The sequence below is a fragment of the Gobio gobio genome (assembly GCF_949357685.1).
Source record: "Gobio gobio genome assembly, chromosome: 18".
Classification (NCBI taxonomy): Eukaryota; Metazoa; Chordata; class Actinopteri; order Cypriniformes; family Gobionidae; genus Gobio; species Gobio gobio.
In genome coordinates, this window is record NC_137111.1 from 14,885,123 (window position 1) to 14,911,940 (window position 26,818).

Here is a 26,818-nt window from a genome sequence, read left to right on the forward strand (position 1 = left end):
AGTGAATTAGTGTGCATGGACTCTTAGTCCAAAAACATGTTCAGTAGGTCAAATATGGACTTCTTGTACAGCCATAATATGTAAAAAAACAAAACAAAACAAAAATTAAAACCTTTTGTAGACCTTTTAGCTACTAATTGGAACCAGAAGGAAAGTCAATGAGTGACTTTTTGACCTTTGGAAAAAAAAATTGTTCAGTAGGTCAAATATGGTCTTCTTGTAAAGCCATAATATGTAAAAAAAAAAAAAAAAAAAAAGTCAAACCTTTTGTAGACCTTTTAGCTACTAATTTGAACCAGAAGGAAAGTCAATGAGTGACTTTTTGACCTTTGGGACAACAATTTTTTCATTAGGTCAAATATGGACTTCTGAACAGCCATAATATGTAAAAAAAAAAAAAAAAAATTAAAACCTTTGTAGACTTTTTAGCTACTAATTGCTAATTGGAACCAGAGGAAAAGTCAATGAGTGACTTTTTTGACCTTTGGGCCAAGAATATATTCAGAAGGTCAAATATAGACTTCTGTGCATCCATAACATGTACAACAAACTTTTAAACCTTTTGTGGAACCTTTGGCTAGTAATGGGAATAAGAAGGGAAGTCAATGAGTATGTATAGTAAATGAGTGTTTATGGAATCTTGGACTAAAAATATGTTCAGTAGGTCAAATATGGACTTCTTGTAAAGTCATAATATTTTTGAAAGAAAAGAAAAAAAAAGAATTGAAACCTTTTGTTGAACTTTTAGCTACTAATTGGAACCAGAAGGAAAGTCAATGAGTGACTTTTTGACCTTTGGAAAAAAAAATTGTTCAGTAGGTCAAATATGGTCTTGTAAAGCCATAATATCTAAAAAATAAAATAAAAAAAATTCAAACCTTTTGTAGACCTTTTAGCTACTAATTCGAACAAGAAGGAAAGTCAATGAGTGACTTTTTGATCTTTGGGACAAAAATTTGTTCAATAGGTCAAATATGGACTTCTGAACAGCCATTACATTTAAAAAATAATAATAATAAAAAAATATTAAAAACTTTTTGTGGAACTTTTTGCTAGCAATTGGATTCAGAAGAGAAGTCAAAGAGTGTGTATGTATAGTTAATGTTCAAGGACTCTTGGGCAAAAATATGTTCAGTAAGTTAAATATGGACTTCTTAAATTGGCCATAATATGTAAAAAAAAAAAAAAATTTAAAACTTTTGTGGGAACTTTTAGCTACAAATTGGAATCAGAAGGGAAGTCAATGAGTTTGTATAGTGAATTAGTGTGTATGGAGTCTTAGTCCAAAAACATGTTCAGTAGGTCAAATATGGACTTCTTGTACAGCCATAATATGTAAAAAAAAAAAAAAATTAAAATTCAAAACTTTTGTAGACCTTTTAGCTACTAAATGGAACCAGAAGGAAAGTCAATGAGTGACTTTTTGACCTTTGGGACAAAAAATTGTTCTGTAGGTCAAATATGGACTTCTTGTACAGCCATAATATGTAAAAAAAAAAAAAAAAAAAAAAAAAATTTAAACTTTTTTAGACCTGCAAGCTACTTATAGGAGTCAGAAGGGAAATCAATGAGTGACTTTTTGACCCTAGGGACAAAAGTATGTTCAGTAGGTCAAATATGGACTTCTGAACAGCCATTACATTTAAAAAAAATGATAATAAAAAAATATTAAAACCTTTTTGTGGAACTTTAGGCTAGCAATTGGATTCAGAAGGGAAGTCAAAGAGTGTGTATGTATAGTAAGTTAGTGTTCAAGGACTCTTGGGCCAAAAATATGTTCAGTAAGTTAAATATGGACTTCTTGTACAGACAAAACTTGTTTAAAAAAAAAATAATAACTTTAAAAAACCTTTTGTGGGACTTTTGGCTGGTAATTGGAACCAGAAGGGAAGTCTATAAGTATGTATAGTGAATTAGTGTGTATGGACTCTTAGTCCAAAAACATGTTCAGTAGGTCAAATATGGACTTCTTGTACAGCTATAATATGTAAAAAAAAAAAAAAATTTTTTTTTTTTTTTAAATTTAAACCTTTTGTAGACCTTTTAGCTACTAATTGGAACGAGAAGAGACGTCAATGAGTGACTTTTTGACCTTTGGGACAAAAATATGTTCAGTAGGTCAAATATGGACTTCTGCACAGCCATAACGTGTAAAAAAAAAAAATAATGATAAAAAAAAAACCTTTTGTGGACCTTTTAGCTACTAATTGGAACCAGAAGGGAAGTCAATGAGTGACTTTTTGACCTTTGGGCCAAAAATATGTTCAGTAGGTCAAATATGAATTTCCGTACAGCCATAACATGTCAAACATTTTTTTGGAAATGTTGGCTAGTAAAGGGAATAAGAAGGGAAGTCAATGAGTTTGTATAGTAAATTAGTGTTTAAGGACTCTTAGTCCAAAAACATGTTCAGTAGGTCGAATATAGACTTCTTGTACAGCCATAATATGTAAAAAAAAAAAAAAAAAAAAATGAGAATGAAAATGAAAACCTTTTGTAGACCTTTTAGCTACAAATTGGAACCAGAAGGAAAGTCAATGAGTGACTTTTTGACCTTAGGGACAAAAATGTGTTCAGTAGGTCAAGTATGGTCTTCTGTACAGCCATAATATGTAAAAAAAAAAAATTGTTTTAACCTTTTGTAGACCTTTTAGCTACTAATTGGAACCAGAAGGAAAGTCAATGAGTGACTTTTTGACCTTTGGGATAAAAATTTGTTCAGTAGGTCAAATATGGACTTCCTGTACAGCCATAATATGTAAAAATAAAATAAAAAATAAAAATAAAAAAAACATTCAAACCTTTTTTAGACCTGTAAGCTACTTATTGGAATCAGAAGGGAAGTCAATGAGTGAGTGAGTTTTTGACCTTTGGGATAAAAATTTAGGTCAAATATGGACTTCTTGTAAAGCCATAATATGTGAAAAAAAAAAATTAAAACCTTTTGTAGACCTTTTAGCTACTAATTGGAACCAGAAGGGAAATCAATGAGTGACTTTTTGACCTTTGGGACAATTTTTTTTTCATTAGGTCAAATATGGACTTCTGAACAGCCATAATATGTAAAAAAAAAAAAAAAAAACGAAATTAAAACCTTTAGTAGACTTTTTAGCTACTAATTGCTAATTGGAACCAGAGGGAAAGTCAATGAGTGACTTTTTGACCTTTGGGACAAAAATTTGTTCAATAGGTCAAATATGGTCTTCTGTACAGCCATAATATATAAAAAAAAAGAAAGAAAAAAATTCTAACCTTTTGTAGACCTTTTAGCTACTAACTGGAACCAGAAGGAAAGTCAATGAGTGACTTTTTGACCTTTGGAAAAAAAATTGTTCAGTAGGTCAAATATGGACTTCTTGTACAGACATAATATGTAAAAAAAAAAAAAATATTCAAAACTTTTTTAGACCTGTAAGCTACTTATTGGAATCAGAAGGGAAGTCAATGAGTGAGTGACTTTTTGACCTTGGGGACAAAAATTTGTTCAGCAGGTCAAATATGGACTTCTGTACAGCCATAATATGTAAAAAGAAAAAAAGCAACCTTTTGTAGACCTTTTAGCTACTTATTGGTACCAGAAGGAAAGTCAATGAGTGACTTTTTGACCTTTGGGACAAAAATTTGTTCAGTAGGTCAAATATGGACTTCTGTACAGCCATAACATGTAAAAAAAAAGAAAAAAAAGAAAAGAAAATCAAACTTTCTATGGACCTTTTAGCTACTAATTAGAATCAGAAGGGAAGTCTATAAGTATGTATAGTGAATTAGTGTGTATGGACTCTTAGTCCAAAAACATGTTCAGCAGGTCAAATATGGACTTCTTGTAGAGACATAATATGTAAAAAAAAAAAAAAATTACCTTTTGTAGACCTTTTAGCTACTTATTGGAACCAGAAGGAAAGTCAATGAGTGACTTTTTGACCTTTGGAAAAAAAATTTGTTCAGAAGGTCAAATATGGACTTCTTGTACAGCCATAATATGTAAAAAATAAAAAATAAAAATAAAAAATAAAATAAAAAAAACATTCAAATCTTTTTTAGACCTGTAAGTTACTTATTGGAATCAGAAGGGAAGTCAATGAGTGAGTGACTTTTTGACATTTAGGACAAAAATTTGTTCAGTAGGTCAAATATGGACATCTGTACAGCCGTAACAAGTAAAAAAAAAAAAAAAAAAAAAAAAAAAAAAAAAAAAAAAAATCTAACTTTCTATGGACCTTTTAGCTACTAATTGGAATCAGAAGGGAAGTCTATGAGTATGTATAGTGAATTAGTGTGTATGGACTCTTAGTCCAAAAACATGTTCAGTAGGTCAAATATGGACTTCTTGTACAGCCATAATATGTAAAAAAAAAAAATTAAAATTCAAAACTTTTGTAGACCTTTTAGCTACTAAATGGAACCAGAAGGAAAGTCAATGAGTGACTTTTTGACCTTTGGGACAAAAAATTGTTCTGTAGGTCAAATATGGACTTCTGTACAGCCATAATATGTAAAAAAAAAAAAAAAAAAACTTTTGTAGACCTTTTAGCTACTAATTCGAACAAGAAGGAAAGTCAATGAGTGACTTTTTGATCTTTGGGACAAAAATTTGTTCAATAGGTCAAATATGGACTTCTTGTACAGCTATAATATGTAAAAAAATAAAAAAAATAAAAAAATAAATAAAATAAAATAAAAACTTTTTTAGACCTGCAAGCTACTTATTGGAGTCAGAAGGGAAGTCAATGAGTGAGTGACTTTTTTACCTTTGGGCCAAAAATATGTTCAGAAGGTCAAATATGGACTTCTGAACAGCCATTACATTTAAAAAATGACTTTGTACAGCCATAATATGTAAAAAAAAAAAAAAAAAAAAACTTTGTAGACCTGTAAGCTACTTTTTGGAATCAGAAGGGAAGACAATGAGTGACCTTTTTTTACCTTTGGGCCAAAAATATGTTCAGAAGGTCAAATATGGACTTCTGAACAGCCATTACATTTAAAAAAAAATTATAATAAAAAAATATTAAAACCTTTTTGTGGAACTTTTGGCTAGCAATTGGATTCAGAAGGGAAGTCAAAGAGTTTGTATAGTGAATTAGTGTGTATGGAGTCTTAGTCCAAAAACATGTTCAGTAGGTCAAATATGGACTTCTTGTACAGCCATAATATGTAAAAAAAAAAAAAAAAAATTTAAATTCAAAACTTTTGAAGACCTTTTAGCTACTAAATGGAACCAGAAGGAAAGTCAATGAGTGACTTTTTGACCTTTGGGACAAAAAATTGTTCTGTAGGTCAAATATGGACTTCTTGTACAGCCATAATATGTAAAAAAAATAAAAAAATAAAAAAATAATTTAAACTTTTTTTGACCTGCAAGCTACTTATTGGAGTCAGAAGGGAAATCAATGAGTGACTTTTTGACCTTTGGGACAAAAGTATGTTCAGTAGGTCAAATATGGACTTCTGAACAGCCATTACATTTAAAAAAAATGATAATAAAAAAATATTAAAACCTTTTTGTGGAACTTTTGGCTAGCAATTGGATTCAGAAGGGAAGTCAAAGAGTGTGTATGTATAGTAAGTTAGTGTTCAAGGACTCTTGGGCCAAAAATATGTTCAGTAAGTTAAATATGGACTTCTTGTACAGACAAAACTTGTTTAAAAAAAAAATAATAACTTTAAAAAACCTTTTGTGGGACTTTTGGCTGGTAATTGGAACCAGAAGGGAAGTCTATAAGTATGTATAGTGAATTAGTGTGTATGGACTCTTAGTCCAAAAACATGTTCAGTAGGTCAAATATGGACTTCTTGTACAGCTATAATATGTAAAAAAAAAAAAAAAAATGTTTTTTTTTTAAAATTTAAACCTTTTGTAGACCTTTTAGCTACTAATTGGAACGAGAAGAGACGTCAATGAGTGACTTTTTGACCTTTGGGACAAAAAAAATGTTCAGTAGATCAAATATGGACATCAGTACAGCCATAACATGTAAAAAAAAAAAAAAATAATAATAATAATTTGTTACCCTTTTGTGGACTCGTAAGCTACTAATTGGAACCAGAAGGGAAGTCAATGAGTGACTTTTTGACCTTTGGGACAAAAATATGTTCAGTAGGTCAAATATGGACTTCTGCACAGCCATAACGTGTAAAAAAAAAAAATAATGATAAAAAAAAACCTTTTGTGGACCTTTTAGCTACTAATTGGAACCAGAAGGGAAGTCAATGAGTGACTTTTTGACCTTTGGGCCAAAAATATGTTCAGTAGGTCAAATATGAATTTCCGTACAGCCATAACATGTCAAACATTTTTTTGGAACTGTTGGCTAGTAAAGGGAATAAGAAGGGAAGTCAATGAGTTTGTATAGTAAATTAGTGTTTAAGGACTCTTAGTCCAAAAACATGTTCAGTAGGTCGAATATAGACTTCTTGTACAGCCATAATATGTAAAAAAAAAAAAAAAAAAAAAATGAGAATGAAAATGAAAACCTTTTGTAGACCTTTTAGCTACAAATTGGAACCAGAAGGAAAGTCAATGAGTGACTTTTTGACCTTAGGGACAAAAATGTGTTCAGTAGGTCAAGTATGGTCTTCTGTACAGCCATAATATGTAAAAAAAAAATTGTTTTAACCTTTTGTAGACCTTTTAGCTACTAATTGGAACCAGAAGGAAAGTCAATGAGTGACTTTTTGACCTTTGGGATAAAAATTTGTTCAGTAGGTCAAATATGGACTTCTTGTACAGCCATAATATGTAAAAAAAAAATTATAATAATAAAATAAAAAAAACATTCAAACCTTTTTTAGACCTGTAAGCTACTTATTGGAATCAGAAGGGAAGTCAATGAGTGAGTGAGTTTTTGACCTTTGGGATAAAAATTTAGGTCAAATATGGACTTCTTGTAAAGCCATAATATGTGAAAAAAAAAAATTAAAACCTTTTGTAGACCTTTTAGCTACTAATTGGAACCAGAAGGGAAATCAATGAGTGACTTTTTGACCTTTGGGACAATTTTTTTTTCATTAGGTCAAATATGGACTTCTGAACAGCCATAATATGTAAAAAAAAAAAAAAAATTAAATTAAAACCTTTAGTAGACTTTTTAGCTACTAATTGCTAATTGGAACCAGAGGGAAAGTCAATGAGTGACTTTTTGACCTTTGGGACAAAAATTTGTTCAGTAGGTCAAATATGGTCTTCTGTACAGCCATAATATGTAAAAAAAAAAGAAAGAAAAAAATTCTAACCTTTTGTAGACCTTTTAGCTACTAACTGGAACCAGAAGGAAAGTCAATGAGTGACTTTTTGACCTTTGGAAAAAAAATTGTTCAGTAGGTCAAATATGGACTTCTTGTACAGACATAATATGTAAAAAAAAAAAAAAAAACATTCAAAACTTTTTTAGACCTGTAAGCTACTTATTGGAATCAGAAGGGAAGTCAATGAGTGAGTGACTTTTTGACCTTGGGGACAAAAATTTGTTCAGCAGGTCAAATATGGACTTCTGTACAGCCATAATATGTAAAAAGAAAAAAAAGCAACCTTTTGTAGACCTTTTAGCTACTTATTGGTACCAGAAGGAAAGTCAATGAGTGACTTTTTGACCTTTGGGACAAAAATTTGTTCAGTAGGTCAAATATGGACTTCTATACAGCCATAACATGTAAAAAAAAAGAAAAAAAAAAAGAAAATCAAACTTTCTATGGACCTTTTAGCTACTAATTAGAATCAGAAGGGAAGTCTATAAGTATGTATAGTGAATTAGTGTGTATGGACTCTTAGTCCAAAAACATGTTCAGCAGGTCAAATATGGACTTCTTGTAGAGACATAATATGTAAAAAAAAAAAAAAAATTACCTTTTGTAGACCTTTTAGCTACTTATTGGAACCAGAAGGAAAGTCAATGAGTGACTTTTTGACCTTTGGAAAAAAAATTTGTTCAGAAGGTCAAATATGGACTTCTTGTACAGCCATAATATGTAAAAAAAAAAAAAAAAAAACATTCAAATCTTTTTTAGACCTGTAAGTTACTTATTGGAATCAGAAGGGAAGTCAATGAGTGAGTGACTTTTTGACATTTAGGACAAAAATTTGTTCAGTAGGTCAAATATGGACATCTGTACAGCCGTAACAAGTAAAAAAAAAAAAAAAAAAAAACATCTAACTTTCTATGGACCTTTTAGCTACTAATTGGAATCAGAAGGGAAGTCTATGAGTATGTATAGTGAATTAGTGTGTATGGACTCTTAGTCCAAAAACATGTTCAGTAGGTCAAATATGGACTTCTTGTACAGCCATAATATGTAAAAAAATAAAAATAAAATTCAAAACTTTTGTAGACCTTTTAGCTACTAAATGGAACCAGAAGGAAAGTCAATGAGTGACTTTTTGACCTTTGGGACAAAAAATTGTTCTGTAGGTCAAATATGGACTTCTGTACAGCCATAATATGTAAAAAAAAAAAAAAACTTTTGTAGACCTTTTAGCTACTAATTCGAACAAGAAGGAAAGTCAATGAGTGACTTTTTGATCTTTGGGACAAAAATTTGTTCAATAGGTCAAATATGGACTTCTTGTACAGCTATAATATGTAAAAAAAAAAAAAAAAAATAAAAAAATAAAAAATAAAATAAAAACTTTTTTAGACCTGCAAGCTACTTATTGGAGTCAGAAGGGAAGTCAATGAGTGAGTGACTTTTTTACCTTTGGGCCAAAAATTTGTTCAATAGGTCAAAAATTGACTTTGTACAGCCATAATATGTAAAAAAAAAATTAAAAAAAAACTTTTGTAGACCTGTAAGCTACTTTTTGGAATCAGAAGGGAAGACAATGAGTGACCTTTTTTTACCTTTGGGCCAAAAATATGTTCAGAAGGTCAAATATGGACTTCTGAACAGCCATTACATTTAAAAAAAAAATGATAATAAAAAAATATTACAACCTTTTTGTGGAACTTTTGGCTAGCAATTGGATTCAGAAGGGAAGTCAAAGAGTGTGTATGTATAGTAAGTTAGTGTTCAAGGACTCTTGGGCCAAAAAATGTTCAGTAAGTTAAATATGGACTTCTTGTACAGACAAAACTTGTTTAAAAAAAAAAAAACTTTAAAAAACCTTTTGTGGGACTTTTGGCTGGTAATTGGAACCAGAAGGGAAGTCTATAAGTATGTATAGTGAATTAGTGTGTATGGACTCTTAGTCCAAAAACATGTTCAGTAGGTCAAATATGGACTTCTTGTACAGCTATAATATGTAAAAATAAAAAATAAAAAATATTTAAATTTAAACCTTTTGTAGACCTTTTAGCTACTAATTGGAACCAGAAGGAAAGTCAATGAGTGACTTTTTGACCTTTGGGATAAAAATTTGTTCAGTAGGTCAAATATGGACTTCGTACAGCCATAATATGTAAAAAGAAAAAAAAGTAACCTTTTGTAGACATTTTAGTTACTTATTGGTACCAGAAGGAAAGTCAATGAGTGACTTTTTGACCTTTGGGACAAAAATTTGTTCAGTAGGTCAAATATGGACATCTGTACAGCCGTAACAAGTAAAAAAAAAAAAAAAAAAAAAAAAAAAACATCAAACCTTCTATGGACCTTTTAGCTACTAATTGGAATCAGGAGGGAAGTCTATAAGTATGTATAGTGAATTAGTGTGTATGGACTCTTAGTCCAAAAACGTGTTCAGTAGGTCAAATATGGACTTCCTGTACAGCTATAATATGTAAAAATAAAAAATTTTTTTTTTTTTAAATTTAAACCTTTTGTAGACCTTTTAGCTACTAATTGGAACCAGAAGGAAAGTCAATGAGTGACTTTTTGACCTTTGGGATAAAAATGTGTTCAGTAGGTCAAATATGGACTTCTTGTAGACCCATAATATGTAAAAAAATAAATAAAAAAAATCAAACCTTTTTTAGACCTGTAAGCTACTTATTGGAATCAGAAGGGAAGTCAATGAGTGAGTGACTTTTTGACATTTGGGACAAAAATTTGTTCAGTAGGTCAAATATGGACTTTGTACAGCCATAATATGTAAAAAGAAAAAAAAATTAACCTTTTGTAGACCTTTTAGCTACTTATTGGTACCAGAAGGAAAGTCATTGAGTGACTTTTTGACCTTTGGGACAAAAATTTGTTCAGTAGGTCAAATATGGACTTCTGTAGAGCCATAACATGTAAAAAAAAAAAAAAAAAATTCAAACTTTCTATGGACCTTTTAGCTACTAATTGGAATCAGAAGGGAAGTCTGTAAGTATGTATAGTGAATTAGTGTGCATGGACTCTTAGTCCAAAAACATGTTCAGTAGGTCAAATATGGACTTCTTGTACAGCCATAATATGTAAAAAAAAAAAAAAAAAAATTTTTTTTTTAAATTTAAACCTTTTGTAGACCTTTTAGCTACTAATTGGAACGAGAAGAGACGTCAATGAGTGACTTTTTGACCTTTGGGACAAAAAAAATGTTCAGTAGATCAAATATGGACATCAGTACAGCCATAACATGTAAAAAAAAAAATTTAATAATAATAATAATTTGTTACCCTTTTGTGGACTCGTAAGCTACTAATTGGAACCAGAAGGGAAGTCAATGAGTGACTTTTTGACCTTTGGGACAAAAATATGTTCAGTAGGTCAAATATGGACTTCTGCACAGCCATAACGTGTAAAAAAAAAAAAATAATGATAAAAAAAAACCTTTTGTGGACCTTTTAGCTACTAATTGGAACCAGAAGGGAAGTCAATGAGTGACTTTTTGACCTTTGGGCCAAAAATATGTTCAGTAGGTCAAATATGAATTTCCGTACAGCCATAACATGTCAAACATTTTTTTGGAAATGTTGGCTAGTAAAGGGAATAAGAAGGGAAGTCAATGAGTTTGTATAGTAAATTAGTGTTTAAGGACTCTTAGTCCAAAAACATGTTCAGTAGGTCGAATATAGACTTCTTGTACAGCCATAATATGTAAAAAAAAAAAAAAAAAAAAAAATGAGAATGAAAATGAAAACCTTTTGTAGACCTTTTAGCTACAAATTGGAACCAGAAGGAAAGTCAATGAGTGACTTTTTGACCTTAGGGACAAAAATGTGTTCAGTAGGTCAAGTATGGTCTTCTGTACAGCCATAATATGTAAAAAAAAAATTGTTTTAACCTTTTGTAGACCTTTTAGCTACTAATTGGAACCAGAAGGAAAGTCAATGAGTGACTTTTTGACCTTTGGGATAAAAATTTGTTCAGTAGGTCAAATATGGACTTCTTGTACAGCCATAATATGTAAAAAATAAAAATAAAAAAATAAATAAAAAAAACATTCAAACCTTTTTTAGACCTGTAAGCTACTTATTGGAATCAGAAGGGAAGTCAATGAGTGAGTGAGTTTTTGACCTTTGGGATAAAAATTTAGGTCAAATATGGACTTCTTGTAAAGCCATAATATGTGAAAAAAAAAAATTAAAACCTTTTGTAGACCTTTTAGCTACTAATTGGAACCAGAAGGGAAATCAATGAGTGACTTTTTGACCTTTGGGACAATTTTTTTTTTCATTAGGTCAAATATGGACTTCTGAACAGCCATAATATGTAAAAAAAAAAAAAAAAATTAAATTAAAACCTTTAGTAGACTTTTTAGCTACTAATTGCTAATTGGAACCAGAGGGAAAGTCAATGAGTGACTTTTTGACCTTTGGGACAAAAATTTGTTCAGTAGGTCAAATATGGTCTTCTGTACAGCCATAATATGTAAAAAAAAAAAAAAAAGAAAAAAATTCTAACCTTTTGTAGACCTTTTAGCTACTAACTGGAACCAGAAGGAAAGTCAATGAGTGACTTTTTGACCTTTGGAAAAAAAATTGTTCAGTAGGTCAAATATGGACTTCTTGTACAGACATAATATGTAAAAAAAAAAAAAAAAACATTCAAAACTTTTTTAGACCTGTAAGCTACTTATTGGAATCAGAAGGGAAGTCAATGAGTGAGTGACTTTTTGACCTTGGGGACAAAATTTTTTTCAGCAGGTCAAATATGGACTTCTGTACAGCCATAATATGTAAAAAGAAAAAAAAGCAACCTTTTGTAGACCTTTTAGCTACTTATTGGTACCAGAAGGAAAGTCAATGAGTGACTTTTTGACCTTTGGGACAAAAATTTGTTCAGTAGGTCAAATATGGACTTCTGTTCAGCCATAACATGTAAAAAAAAAAAAAAAAAAAAAAGAAAATCAAACTTTCTATGGACCTTTTAGCTACTAATTAGAATCAGAAGGGAAGTCTATAAGTATGTATAGTGAATTAGTGTGTATGGACTCTTAGTCCAAAAACATGTTCAGTAGGTCAAATATGGACTTCTTGTAGAGACATAATATGTAAAAAAAAAAAAAAATTACCTTTTGTAGACCTTTTAGCTACTTATTGGAACCAGAAGGAAAGTCAATGAGTGACTTTTTGACCTTTGGAAAAAAATTTTGTTCAGAAGGTCAAATATGGACTTCTTGTACAGCCATAATATGTAAAAAAAAAATAAAAAAAATAAAAAAATAAATAAAAAAAACATTCACATCTTTTTTAGACCTGTAAGTTACTTATTGGAATCAGAAGGGAAGTCAATGAGTGAGTGACTTTTTGACATTTAGGACAAACATTTGTTCAGTAGGTCAAATATGGACATCTGTACAGCCGTAACAAGTAAAAAAAAATAAAAAAAAAAATAAATAAAAAATCTAACTTTCTATGGACCTTTTAGCTACTAATTGGAATCAGAAGGGAAGTCTATGAGTATGTATAGTGAATTAGTGTGTATGGACTCTTAGTCCAAAAATATGTTCAGTAGGTCAAATATGGACTTCTTGTACTATGAAGGTATATTTGGTGCAAAACAACTGAACACGCGTGCGAATGGAATTTGTATCTGTAGAGCATATCCACACATGTGTATCAATAAATTTGAAGTCACAGAGAAAAATATTTTAGGAGTTGTAAACTTGTAGATTTTTTTTCTCACCTACAAACACAACACAATAGTTACACCTTCACACATTCTTCACTGCAGGTGCACAAATCCTATTCTACGAATCACACATGATAAAACTCATACGCTCACATTTTTGCTACAGTTGCTGCAGTGAATATGGTGCAAAACGCATTCACACACCCGTATCAAAAATGTGAAGTCACAGACGAATTTTGCACACCCGCAAATTAATATGTGAATCCATGCAATGAGAGTTGCACACTTGTAGAACATTTGGTCACAAATGCATTTATTTTCTTGGATATTTTTCTAATACAATCACAAGTCCAATCACTAAAACTGCTTGAATCTGCTGCTACGAGTCTCAAACGCAGTTTTTTTCGCCTTCAAATGACAAGTTCCGCGCGCTCTCACTTTTGCACCATATACTACGCGAAATGTGGAGCAAAAGTGATTTGTGCATCTGTGAGGCAGCGGTTCAGAGAGCAGAGAATTTCAGCCAATCAGAAGAGCTCTTTTAAACCGGCGGCGCGCGACCGTGAGCGGGAAAAATACATGAGCAATCTCTACCTAGCAGGCGAAGTCAACTTGTTCGTCCGTATAGTAAAACATAGTAGGCTATAATTAATGGATGTATATAGTATAATTAATGCACAATTATACAATACAATTAATGTGAGCTTTTAGTTCCCGTACGAATGGAACGGACCAATTATCTGTGCAACATGACTGAAGCCTGGTTCATTTAATTGTGCATGCATGGCGCGCGAATAACCATAAACTCCATAAAAGCTCCAAAAGTGTGATAAGATGTGAGCCGATCCTATCGCAGCACTGAGTCTGAGAAAACCTCCTCCTGCACCAACATAAATAAGCGTTTTAATAAACTACTCATGACCACCTTTAGTAGATCTCACATTCTACTCTAGCCTATTTATTATGTTAAATGTTGATTAACTTTATAATAGATTTATAATATATACATTTATAATAGAATATAAGATAAGGGAATAGGTTTTTCACTAAGATTTATATTACATCTGTGGTATGTTGTGGTGGCTATAGTTTCTATATGTAGGATGCTGTTTTTCATAACTAATGCTATAGATAAAAAATGTTAATGTTAGCATTATGCTAATGAGGAGTGATCAGTGAGACATCAGTGGTCTCACCTGTAATTGTTTTTAATTACTTGTTACTTATTAATTGTAATTACTCTGAATGTGGATTTTGCAAAAATAAACCCTAAACGGTTCACACTTCAACCCCCCAATTATTATTGATGTAGTCAAAAACTCTCCAACTGCTTTTGTAACCAGAAGCTAGAGCTTAGCTTTGGCTACCAGAAAATAAGGAAAGAACTGGAGATGTTTTATTTTATTTCAAATTCTCATGAACTAATACTCTTTTCAGCTGTGTTAAGACTTAAAGCAGATTGCCACGTTTCAGTAATGTTTTATATCCTGGTAATGGATACATTTACTTACATCACTGCATTTGTCTGATTAAAGATATCAGGGAAAAATCAAGAGTATTATTTAATCCTGGGCTCCAAAGGGTCAGTCCCTTAAAAAGATTGCCAGATCAGAGGAGACAGTGGAAAAGGTAATGACAAAACAGGGAAGAAGAAAGCATTAAGTGGAGCAGCCACCTATAGGTGTACTTTTAAAAGTGAGTGGTCAACCACATGGCCATTCATCACCATATGCACCACCAGCTCCTACTACTGCAGACAGGAGAGCTCCTGTGCCCATCAAGGTGTGCCAGATATGAACAGGCAAGTAAACAGTAAAGGGCATCAGGCCAAAGAACAGGCACTTCAGTCAACGAGCGGCATAACTTCTATTTGTGCTGGTCATTTATGAACAATAAGTAAAATTGGCGCAGACGGGCCGCTGCTGCAAATATCTGAGTGGCTCCTCCCCTAACAGACACAATCTCACTCCAAACTTTTGATAAAAATTGAGTCCTGGAAAGGTATGTTTTTTCTCTCTCCCCCTGCAATCACACACCTTTATACATTTATCTAAGTAGTTTTAATATGTGCACTGGTCGACTAAGATGGTAATCATTGTTTCTTAGTTGGGTTAGCCTTTCTTGTTTCACAAAATGTAAGTTACGCTAACACTAGCCTATCTGTACGGTTAAGTTTGCTATCCAATCGTTTCATAATTAAATATTCTCTCATATTAAGTAATGTATTCCTTATTTTCTCTTCAGCTACCTTCTATAAAAATGACAGAACGGGGTGGGTCTTCACAAGTCAGCATCACATCAAGTAACTTATGCACCCATTGTAAGACTACCATGTGAACCATGTTTTTCTTTTCTTTTTTGGTTTGTTTTTGGTGGATGATAACATTTATAGAAATACCATAGTAAAGTAAAAGGATATTTTTTGCCCAGTAGGCCTATTTGGAAGCTGCAGTGAGTCACAGAGCAGATTAATTAACATTTTATAAAGCCTATATAGTATTTCTATAAATGTTATCATCCACCAAAAACAAACCAAACCAAAAACGAAAAAAGAAAAGAACAACATGGTACACATGGTAGTGTTACAATAGGTGCATAAGTTACTTGACCTGTGAAGACCCACCCTGTTCTGTCATTTTTTCTAGAAGGTAAAGCTGAAGAGAATATAAGGAATACATCGTTTAATATGAGAGTATCTCTAATTATGAGACGATTGGATGGAAAACTTAACAATAGTTACATTTCATGAAACAAGAAAGGCTAGCTCAACTAAGAAACAATGATCACCAACTTAGCCGACCAATGCATATATTAAAACTACTTAAACAAATGTATAACGGTGAGTGATTGCATGGGGAGGGAGAAAAAAAAAAAACATACCTTTATTGGTAACATTACTTGCCTCCGCCTGCTAGGGAGAGATTGCTCATGTATTTTTCCCGCTCACGGTCGCGCGCCGCCGGTTTAAAAGAGCTCTTCTGATTGGCTGAAATTCTCTGCTCTCTGAACCGCTGCCTCACAGATGCACAAATCACTTTTGCTCCACATTTCGCGTAGTATATGGTGCAAAAGTGAGAGCGCGCAGAACTTGTCATTTGAAGGCGAAAAAAACTGCGTTTGAGACTCGTAGCAGCAGATTCAAGCAGTTTTAGTGATTGGACTTGTGATTGTATTAGAAAAATATCCAAGAAAATAAATGCATTTGTGACCAAATGTTCTACAAGTGTGCAACTCTCATTGCATGGATTCACATATTAATTTGCGGGTGTGCAAAATTCGTCTGTGACTTCACATTTTTGATACGGGTGTGTGAATGCGTTTTGCACCATATTCACTGCAGCAACTGTAGCAAAAATGTGAGCGTATGAGTTTTATCATGTGTGATTCGTAGAATAGGATTTGTGCACCTGCAGTGAAGAATGTGTGAAGGTGTAACTATTGTGTTGTGTTTGTAGGTGAGAAAAAAAATCTACAAGTTTACAACTCCTAAAATATTTTTCTATGTGACTTCAAATTTATTGATACACATGTGTGGATATGCTCTACAGATACAAATTCCACTCGCACGCGTGTTCAGTTGTTTTGCACCAAATATACCTTCATATCTTTTTTTTATTTATTTTTTACTTGTTATGGCAGTACAGAAGTCCATACTTGACCTACTGAACATATATTTGGCCCAAGGGTCATTAAACATTAACTTACTGTAAACACTGATTGACTTCCCTTCTGATTCCAATTACTAGCCAAAAGTTCCACAAAAGTTTTTTTTTATTTATTGATCTTTTTTTTATTTATTTTTTACTTGTTATGGCAGTACAGAAGTCCATATTTGACCTACTGAACATATTTTTGGCCCAAGGGTCATTAAACATTAACTTACTGTAAACACTGATTGACTTCCCTTCTGATTCCAATTACTAGCCAAAAGTTCCACAAAAGTTTTTTTTTATTTATTGATCTTTTTTTTTTTTTTTTTTTTACTTGTTATGGCTGTACAGAAGTCCATATTTGACCTACTGAACATATATTTGGCCCAAGGGTCATTAAACATTAACTTACTATAAACACTGATTGACTTCCCTTCTGATTCCAATTACTAGCCAAAAGTTCCACAAAAGTTTTTTTTTAATTTATTGATCTTTTTTTTTTTTTTTTTTTACTTGTTATGGCTGTACAGAAGTCCATATTTGACCTACTGAACATATATTTGGCCCAAGGGTCATTAAACATTAACTTACTATAAACACTGATTGACTTCCCTTCTGATTCCAATTACTAGCTAAAAATTCCACAAAAGTTTTTTTGAAGGATTTGTTATTTATTTATTTTTTTAAACATGTTATGGCTGTACAGAAGTCCATTTTTGACCTACTGAACATATTTTTGGCCCAAGGGTCCTTAAACATTAACTTACTATACACACTAATTGACTTCCCTTCTTATTCCAATAACTAGTCAAAAGTTCCTCGAAAGGTTTTACATTTATTTTTTTTTACATGTTATGGCTGTACAGAAGTCCATATTTGACCTACTGAACATATTTTTGGCCCAAGGGTCATTAAACATTAACTTACTGTAAACACTGATTGACTTCCCTTCTGATTCCAATTACTAGCTAAAAGTTCCACAAAAGTTTTTTTGAAGGATTTAAAAATTTTTTTTTTTAAACATGTTTTGGCTGTACAGAAGTACATTTTTGACCTACTTACCATATTTTTGGCCCAAGACTTACTGTAAACACTGATTGGCTTCCCTTCTGATTCCAATTACTAGCCAAAAGTTCCACAAAAGTTTTTTTTAAGGATTCTTTCTTTTTCTTTTTTTAAACATGTTATGGCTGTACAGAAGTCCATTTTTGACCTACTGAACATATTTTTGCCCCAAGAGTCCTTAAACACTAACTTACTATACATATTCTTTGACTTCTCTTCTGATTCCCATCACCAGCCAAAAGTTCCACAAAAGTTTTTTTTTAATTTATTGATAATTAATTATTTTTTTTATTTTTTACATGTTAATCATACAGAACAAGGTTTTTTTCACAGAAAGTAAACTGCACAGTCTCCTGTGATGGGTAGGTTTAGGGGCAGGGGCAGTGTAAGGGGATAGAAAATACGGTTTGTACGGTATAAAAACCATTACGCCTATGGAATGTCCTCACATTTCACAAAAACAAACGTGTGTGTATGTGTGTGTGATATGTAGGTTTATGGGTAGTGTAGGGGGATAGAATTAGTGTTGTTTTTGGCGGCCTGTTTTAACTTTAGTTTTAGTCTAGTCTTTTAGTGTCAAGCTGTCATTTTAGTTTTTATTAGTTTTAGTCAAAGTCATACTCTTTTTAGTCTACAAGTTTTAGTCGACTAAAAGTCTGAGCATTTTAGTCTTATTTAGTCACAATTATCTATGACTATTTTCGTCTAGTTTTAGTCAACGAAAACTGATGACATTTTAGTCAAGTTTTAGTCAATGAAAATTGTATTTTAGTCTCTTTTTAGTAATGCAATTCTTCTTTTAGCCAAACCCATTTCAAACAATGTTATCTTATTAGGGCCCGAGCAGCGCCCCCTATAATAAACTTGGTCTATATATCAAACACACTTGCACGTATTAGTATGAAACTCGGTACACATATAGACCTCATCGGGTTATGTTATGCGTCAGCCAAACAGGAAGTGAGCTATTATGGGTTGTTCGGAAAACGTTTGCTCTGGAATTTAATATACTCATCCGAGGCCATTGTTTCAATCAGTGCCAAACTCGGTCAGCATTAAGACAAGATATTGAGGGGATGCTAAATTGCGAGCGGCTTTTTGATTTCTCAAACGGTTTGGCCGTGGCGAAGCAACGAATTTATGGTGAGAAAAGGGAAACAGGAAGTGTGTTATAACTTGTGCAAACATTGACTGATTTGGATGAAACTTCAGCTGTGTGTTTGTTGTAAGAGGCCGATCACACGGATATTACTTTTGTGAGTCAAAGTTATAGCGCCACCAACTGGCAGCAGGAAGTGTGTCACTTTTTAAAAAAATGCTTTAAATCACTGTCTTGTTTTCACCCGATTGACATCAAACTTCATCAGTATAATGTGAAAACATGACAGATATAGACATACGAATGGATTCCTTGATATTTTAAATACTGTTGCCATGGCAACGTGTCAAAATTAATAATCTATTGGCTGTTTTTGAGGCTCTTAGCATGCTTGAAATTGCTTGAAACTCAACACACACATCAGAGATGTCAGTCAGTACACATGGGCAAAGCCTCAGAAACGGGCGGGGATGAGGGGCTCTATAGCGCCACCTTTTGACAAAAGTGGGGGGGTTAGTTTTATCTTCAGTCACCAAACTCGGTACATATATTGTTCTCTTCGAGCCGGACAACTTTCTAATTTACAGTCATTAGCTCTGACCAACAGGAAGTCAGATGTTTTAGTTTAAACGTGAATATTTGGATAAATCAAGGTCTGAGTTTTTACGTTCTCCTCGTAGGCGATTTATTAAATCTCCACCAAACTCGGTCAACATGAAACAAAGTTACGGAAGATGCTAAAATGCGAACGGATATTGGATACCTCAAACGGTGTTGCCATGGCAAGGGATTAAATAAAGACAAAAAAGGGGAACAGAAATAGTCTCATATCTTGTAAAATCATAGTTTTATTTTAATTCAATTAAGATTGTATGTTCGGTAATTGAATCTGGATAAATGTAAAATGACTGTACTATTTTTCAGATCAATATATTTATTTATTAAAAATATTTCTTTGAATAATCTATTCTGTGTCTGTGTGTGCTGCCCTCCCCTCAATGAACAGAAAACGGCAGCATTGTGTTAGTTTTGAAGCAGGATAAAAAAAACTTGCATTTCCCTCCCTCTCTCTCTCTCTCTCTCTCTCTCTCTCTCTCTCTCTCTCTCTCTCTCTCTCTCTCTTCTGTGTATGTGTGTGTGTGTGTGTGTGGAGGGGGGTTGGTGGATATCCGTTGCCTGCAGCATATAACAGCATTCTGATGGTGTAAAGTTTAACTCATACATTTGTAGGCATAAATGTGGCGTATTCAGATGACTTTGATATAGTTATTTTACATTTAGCATAATCAGTATATTGCAGCAAATGATAACTTCACATTTGAAATTAAACTATGACACTATATCACTATTCAGACAGGACTAGTTTTCTAAATGATATTTGAGTTACAATTCTCATCACCCAACATCTGTGATTTCAAATATATTCAAAATAATGTTTTCAGAGAATGAAATAAAAAAAACTTTCTCCCACCATTTAGATTTGATTTCTTTTTGTTGTTAAAATCTTGTGAATCTTGTTCAATGTGCAGATTGCCTCTCTCTCAGTCCTTCCCCTCTTCACAGGCTCACCCTGTGAGTGTGTGCGCGCGCACGTGTGTGTATGTGTGTGTGTGGGGTCTCTCTCTCACCCTGTGAGTTTGTGTGTGTGCCTTTCTCTCTTGATGATGATAATTTAACCCTTTCATATCATAGACTATCACATATAACTTTCACTTTAGTGTGAATAAGTAAAAAAAGAACTATAAAAATACCTTGAATTAAACACTGGCCTTCTGGACTAACACAATTTTGAGCAGGAAAAGATAACTTTTCACATATTTGAAAGTGATCTATTTTATCCTATGACATTTAAATTCATCTACATTTAAATTACATCATGGGTATGACTTGTGGTGATAGTGGCACCATCTGCTGCGGTAAATGTGGCATATTCGAGCGATTCTAAAATATTCTCCTGTTTAAATGCATATTGCCTGCCATGCACAGTTAAGATGATGCCACCGGGGTGGCGGTGCCACCGGCTTGGGCCCGTCATTGCTGCTCGCAGCTTTAATTAGGGCCCAAGCCCTGAACATAAGGGCTAGGTGGGGCTGAAGCCCCAGGGCCCGCGGGTAGAGGGGGCCCGTGATTGGCTGGAGGAAATGAGATTGACAGGTCAAAGGTGGTTGATTTGTGTCTAATAAAATAACAAGAAAAAATGATTGGAAAATGTGCCTGACTGATAAATCACCGTCCAATCAAAATCACTTTACAATTTGCGCCACAACATCGGGAAACGCCTCTTTGCGTTATGCTAGGAAATGGGAAATTGGCCTTTATTGCTTGTTCAGCCTCGCTGGTGTTCAAAATGATAAAAAAAAGTGATAGTGGTGCAAAAAAAAGGAAAAATAAGCTTGAAAGGGAGAAAAGGGATGCTAATCTTACTGCAAAAATTCCAAAACTGACTAACTACTTCGGTTCACATAAAACATCCGAGCCAGTGGAAGACCCCGCGTGCAGCGGCAGCTCACAATTATCTTCACCCACCGACAGCGTCTCCGATCTGCATGCTTTACACGTTGAAGAAGGTGAGAGAGCAGCTCCAGCAAGTTATTATTCTTATTACGAGTTAAGCGCTATTCGGAAGGTAATTGTTTCTCATGAATACGTAAGGTGTTTTCAACATTTACAGGGGCGAGTCGATTGATTTTATTACCGTTTGAATTCAGAATGTCAGTGTTTTTTTATCATCATCATCATCATCATCATCATCATCATCATCATCATCATCATCATCATCATCATCATCATCATCATCATCATCATCATCATCATCACCCGTGTAAAAATTGCGCAATTCCTACTACTAAATTCCTACTGTTTTTTGACGAACACATATTTTCGTGGGACTTGTCTCCACTATCTGCCTTTGAGCACATTCTATCATTTGCAGTTATTGTGCCTCCGTACAACTCCTCGATGTAACGTTACATTCACATCACATGTTAACACAGCGGTAGAGTTACTCACGGGACACTGCACTTATTCGCAATCACAAAAGTTGTTTATTTGCATGTGCTTTAAAGCCCTGTAAACATGTAATTTGTGTGCTGTTCTGAGATGTGCCTTTTCTGACCCCATACGAAGCGTGCACACACACTTAAGCCTGTCAAACAGCACCTGACTAGTACTGGACTTCATCTTTTGCGTCTGATTGCGCTATAACACTGTAAAATACACAAAAGGTTTACATATATGCAGTTGGTTATGTCTGAAGTGAGTTGAGAAAATCGGACGCGTGCAGGTCTTAAAGTGACAGCATCCAAATAGTTAGCATGTGGACCCTTGCCCTTAAAGGGATAGTTCACCCAAAAATGTAAATCCTGTCATCACATAGGCTACTCATGCTCAAGTTGTTTTAAACCTGAATGAGTTTCTTTCTTTTGTTCAACACAAAATAAAATATTTTGAAGAATGTGGGTAACCTAACAGTTGCTGGTCCCCATTAATTTCATTAAAATAACAGTAGGAAAAAAATATACTGTGGAAATCACTGAGGACCATCAACTGTTTTGTTACCCACATTCTTCAAAATAGTTTATTTTGTGTTAATCAGAGGAAATAATTATTGTGTCAACAATATATGCAATACAATTTTAAAATATGTGTCATGCACATTAAAAATATTAATCAGCTCTACTTTACTTCATGTAAATAAGAGGCTGCAGTAACTTATTTCCGCTAATTTCTTTATTTTTAAAATAACATCTATCATTTTGAGATAAAATGCAAGATACAAAACTAGATGGACAAATCTCCATCTGAATGCATGAGTTGCACTGCAACGCAATGCAAATTGATTTTTTTTTAATTTTTGAGAAACAATTACCATTTTAATATGAAAGCAAGGGTTTTTATGAATGCTTTCTTTGCCCCTTTAGATAACGACATAAATAGTCCAGTGCACGATGAAATATTGGTGCCACCACCAGACAACGAATCAGATCAGACTCCAGGGAAAAATGAAATGTACAGTACTGACCCGGGATGTTGGCCTGCTGTAGTTGACAAACAAGGCCAAAATTATTGGATCGGAAAAGGACCAGTGCCATGTCAGAATCGCAGCTGTGATTTTTCTGCTTCTGAAAAACAATATAAACACCAAAAACGAGCGTTTTCAAAGAGTCTTTTTAGCCAAAAACTTGCCAATGGTGAGTCTGTTCCACGTGACTGGCTTCTGTACTCTCCAATCAAAGGATCTGTGTTTTGTTTTGTTTGTAAACTGTTTGGAGGCATTTCACCATTTTCTGGACCGTCTGGATACAGTGACTGGAAACACGCCCACAGTCGCATTCCTGATCATGAGAACTCTGAACAACATAGAGAGTGCATGGTAACTTGGGTGTCAAGGACATCTGAAAAGGGGCAGATTGATGCAGGCCTGAGGGATCAGTTCAAGTTGGAGTGTCAGTACTGGGAGGATGTGCTAAAAAGGGTTGTGGCTACAGTAAAATTTTTGTCTGAGCGTGGTCTGTCGTTCAGGGGCGATACTGAGACATTCATTTCCCCTAATAATGGTAATTATATGGGAATACTTGAACTCATTGCTCAATTCGATCCATTTCTGCGGGAACACATAACTCTCTTTGGAAATGCTGGGAGAGGAAAGCCGTCCTACCTATCTTGTACAATATGTGAAGAAATTGTCAAATTAATGGGAGAAAAAGTTTTGTCAGAGATTATCAACAAAATAACATTAGCCAAGTACTTTTCTATAAGCGTGGATTCCACGCCAGACATTGCCCATATTGATCAACTCACTTTCATAGCGCGATTCCTTTCTCCGGAGGGAAATATAGAGGAACGCTTTCTTGAATTTCTTCGTATTACAAGTCACACAGGGGAATCGCTTTTTAACTATGTGATGACAAATAGTTATTTTACATTTCATTTTATGGATTTAAAATCATATTTCAGCAAATGATAACTTCACATTAGAAATTAAACTATGACATTATAATTATAATTTTCTAAATGACATTTGAGTTACAATTCTTATCACCTGACAGCTGTGATTTCATGTACTCATTCAGACAGAACTCTTTTTTTAACAGAGGAATGCGTGTGTTTCTATACATGTGCTTTACAGAAGGTCATGTGCTGTTTGCAAAGCTCACTTTTGACACATGTCTTTAAATAATTATTTACTGATATTCACATTTATTAAAAAAATATATTTCACATGATTCTCTACAAGTGTCTGTTTATAATAAACTTCCATAAAATTTAGACACTCATCCTTCACTTACCTGACACTGATATTAAAATCATCTTTGCAGTTTCTGTGATTTGGCTCCATTTAATATTTTTTTATTATAATTTTTTTATTGCCTGCCACCCATACTGAATTGAAAGCATGCTTTTTGATTCATAAGATTTGTGAACAAACGGTAGCTAAGGTAGGTCAAAAACACATGAAGAGAAGTGTTAAGATAATCCACATCAGCATTAGTACGATATTCTGCACTAATTTGAAATTGACCATTAACATCATCTGACATGAAATTAAATAATTTAATTTAACTGATCTCATAAATATGACCTTTGTGGTTCACGGCCATAGCAGCACCAACTGCTGCAGTTAATTTGGTGAATTCAGATGAATTTGACATAGTCCTTTTATGTTTTCCCATTTTAAATGCCTATTGCCTGCCGTGCACAGTTAAGCTGATGCCACCGGCGTGGCGGTGCCACCGGCTTGGGGTCGTCATCGCTGCTCGCAGCTTTAATTAGGGCCCAAGCCATGAAAGGGCGCAGAGCCCTATTGTTCTTCCTCAGATTATTCTTTTTTAAAAAAAACATTTTTTTCGACTTCTCGGGCACTTTTGGGGCACTTACCGTGTGTAGCGTCTGGAGTGTCTCTCTCATGGGATCAAAGTGGTGAGTCGTTTGGAGAAACATAAGAGATGCTTTCCTCCAAACAGCTCTGCATATAAAATAAATCCCTGCTCCAATGGCTCCAACAAGTCTGAGTCAAATTGCACCACCGACTGGTTAATAGCTAGAGTGTGACCAGAAGATACTATGATGGCCCTTTTTGAGCTTCAATCAGATTCTAATCAGTCAGGACACCTACCTCACCCTTCAGTCTAGAACGGCCGGGGGATGACCTTAACACACACATACACAAGTATTCCTCTCTATTTAGCCTTTAATTAAACTATCCCAGAAATTACATATATGATGATTTCTTAAGTATATGCATGCTCCCCATATTTCTTATGTTTGCGTGATGTAAGAGCTATCTTAAACGCTCAAAATGGCTCTGTATAGAAGATGCACTGCCTTTATGTCTTTAAACCAAGGCATGTTTGATGTCTAAAGGTTCCTCTTTCTTTGTCTTAGTCAATGGTGCAAAGTATATGATTATGAGATGTACCGCAAATATGTTTAGTCCTTTTGGAGTGAAACTTTACTAGTTCTGGCTTCCAGCAAGAACATTCCATTGAGTAATAAAGTCCGAACAAAGAAACTCTCTCCCGCCTGAAATTCATACCAATGATTGGTCGTCTCAGGGAAGATGGGCGTAGGTTAATGGACTTTAAAGGACAGAAACACCAACACATCTTGGCTCTGTCAACTTGCAAGGACTCCGACGAGACACATTTCTTTCCCTCCCATCAGCTTTATTTAGTCATATGTAATCGTAGTATTAATCTTTATTAAAACCATGATATCCACGTTTTGATTGTCATTGTTTTGCTCACAGAACACGAGTCCCTTTAATGTCAGATCTAAGCTACGAGCTCTTATAAGCATCGTTGAATGCTTTAATTAATACCATAACTCGGAAAGTTTGTCCTTTGTGGCCAGAGGGATAAACTTCCCGCAAATTGGGTAGGAAGAATAGACCTAGTGAGTGGATAAAGAATTACAGCTCTTTCTTTAAACGGAACGGAGAGGAATTTTGAATCAACTCCCTAGAGGTTATTCTGTGATTATTTAATATAGATATATCTGTAGTTAATTGAAATAAATTGTTGTTAACCATATATATATTATATATTGCATAAATACCGAGGTTAGGTATTCCCCTTTTGGGTGATTTTGGAGATTTGTGATTAGATTATAACCCGTTGGGATTAATCATAAATCCCTAAATATTAATACCCACAATTCCCTATTGAGCTAATTTTTAATTTAAATATATATGTAACCCTAAGACGCTACACGTACTCGAAAACTCTTGAAACTTTGCACACGCGTCGGAATGCGCGGCCATCAGGGCCGGGCTGAAGCGGGTACCCGGGCGTGGTAGGGGGGCTCGACAGCGCCCCCTTAAGTGGGGTCTGAAAACTTGGTCCATATATCAAACACACTTGCACGTACATGTATGAAACTTGGTACACATATGGAGCTCATCGGGGCGAACAACTTTCGTGCTCATAGTTATGCATCAGCCCAACAGGAAGTGAGCTATTATTGGTTGTTCGGAAAACGCATGCTCTGGAATTTAATATACTCCTCCGAGGCCATTGTTTTGATCATTGCCAAACTCGGTCAGCATGAAGTGAACATATTCAGGATGCTAAATTGCGAGCGGCAAACATCGACTGATTTGGATGAACCTTCAGCTGTGTGTTTGTTGTAAGAGGCCGATCACATGGATATGACTTTTGTGAGTCAAAGTTATAGCGCCACCAAATGGCAGCAGGAAGTGTGTCACTTTCAAAATGCTTTATAATCATCATCTTATTTTTACCCGATTTACTTCAAACTTTATCAGTATGATGTCTTTTGTGAAAATATGTTTTGTGAAAAAACATTTTCACAAAACATATTTTTGTTTTTGTTTTTGTGAAATATCAGGACACAAATGTGTATAATGACATGGGTATGACATAGGTATTACAAAAAGAGGGTGAAATATGAGGACGTTCCCCATGTCCTCACTTTTCAAAATGCTTATAAGTCATACAGAATTCACACAGAATGAGGTTTTTTTCACAGTGAACTGCACAGTCTCCTGTGAGGGTTAGGTTTAGGGACAAGGGTAGTGTAAGGGGATAGAAAATACGGTTTGTACGGTATAAAAACC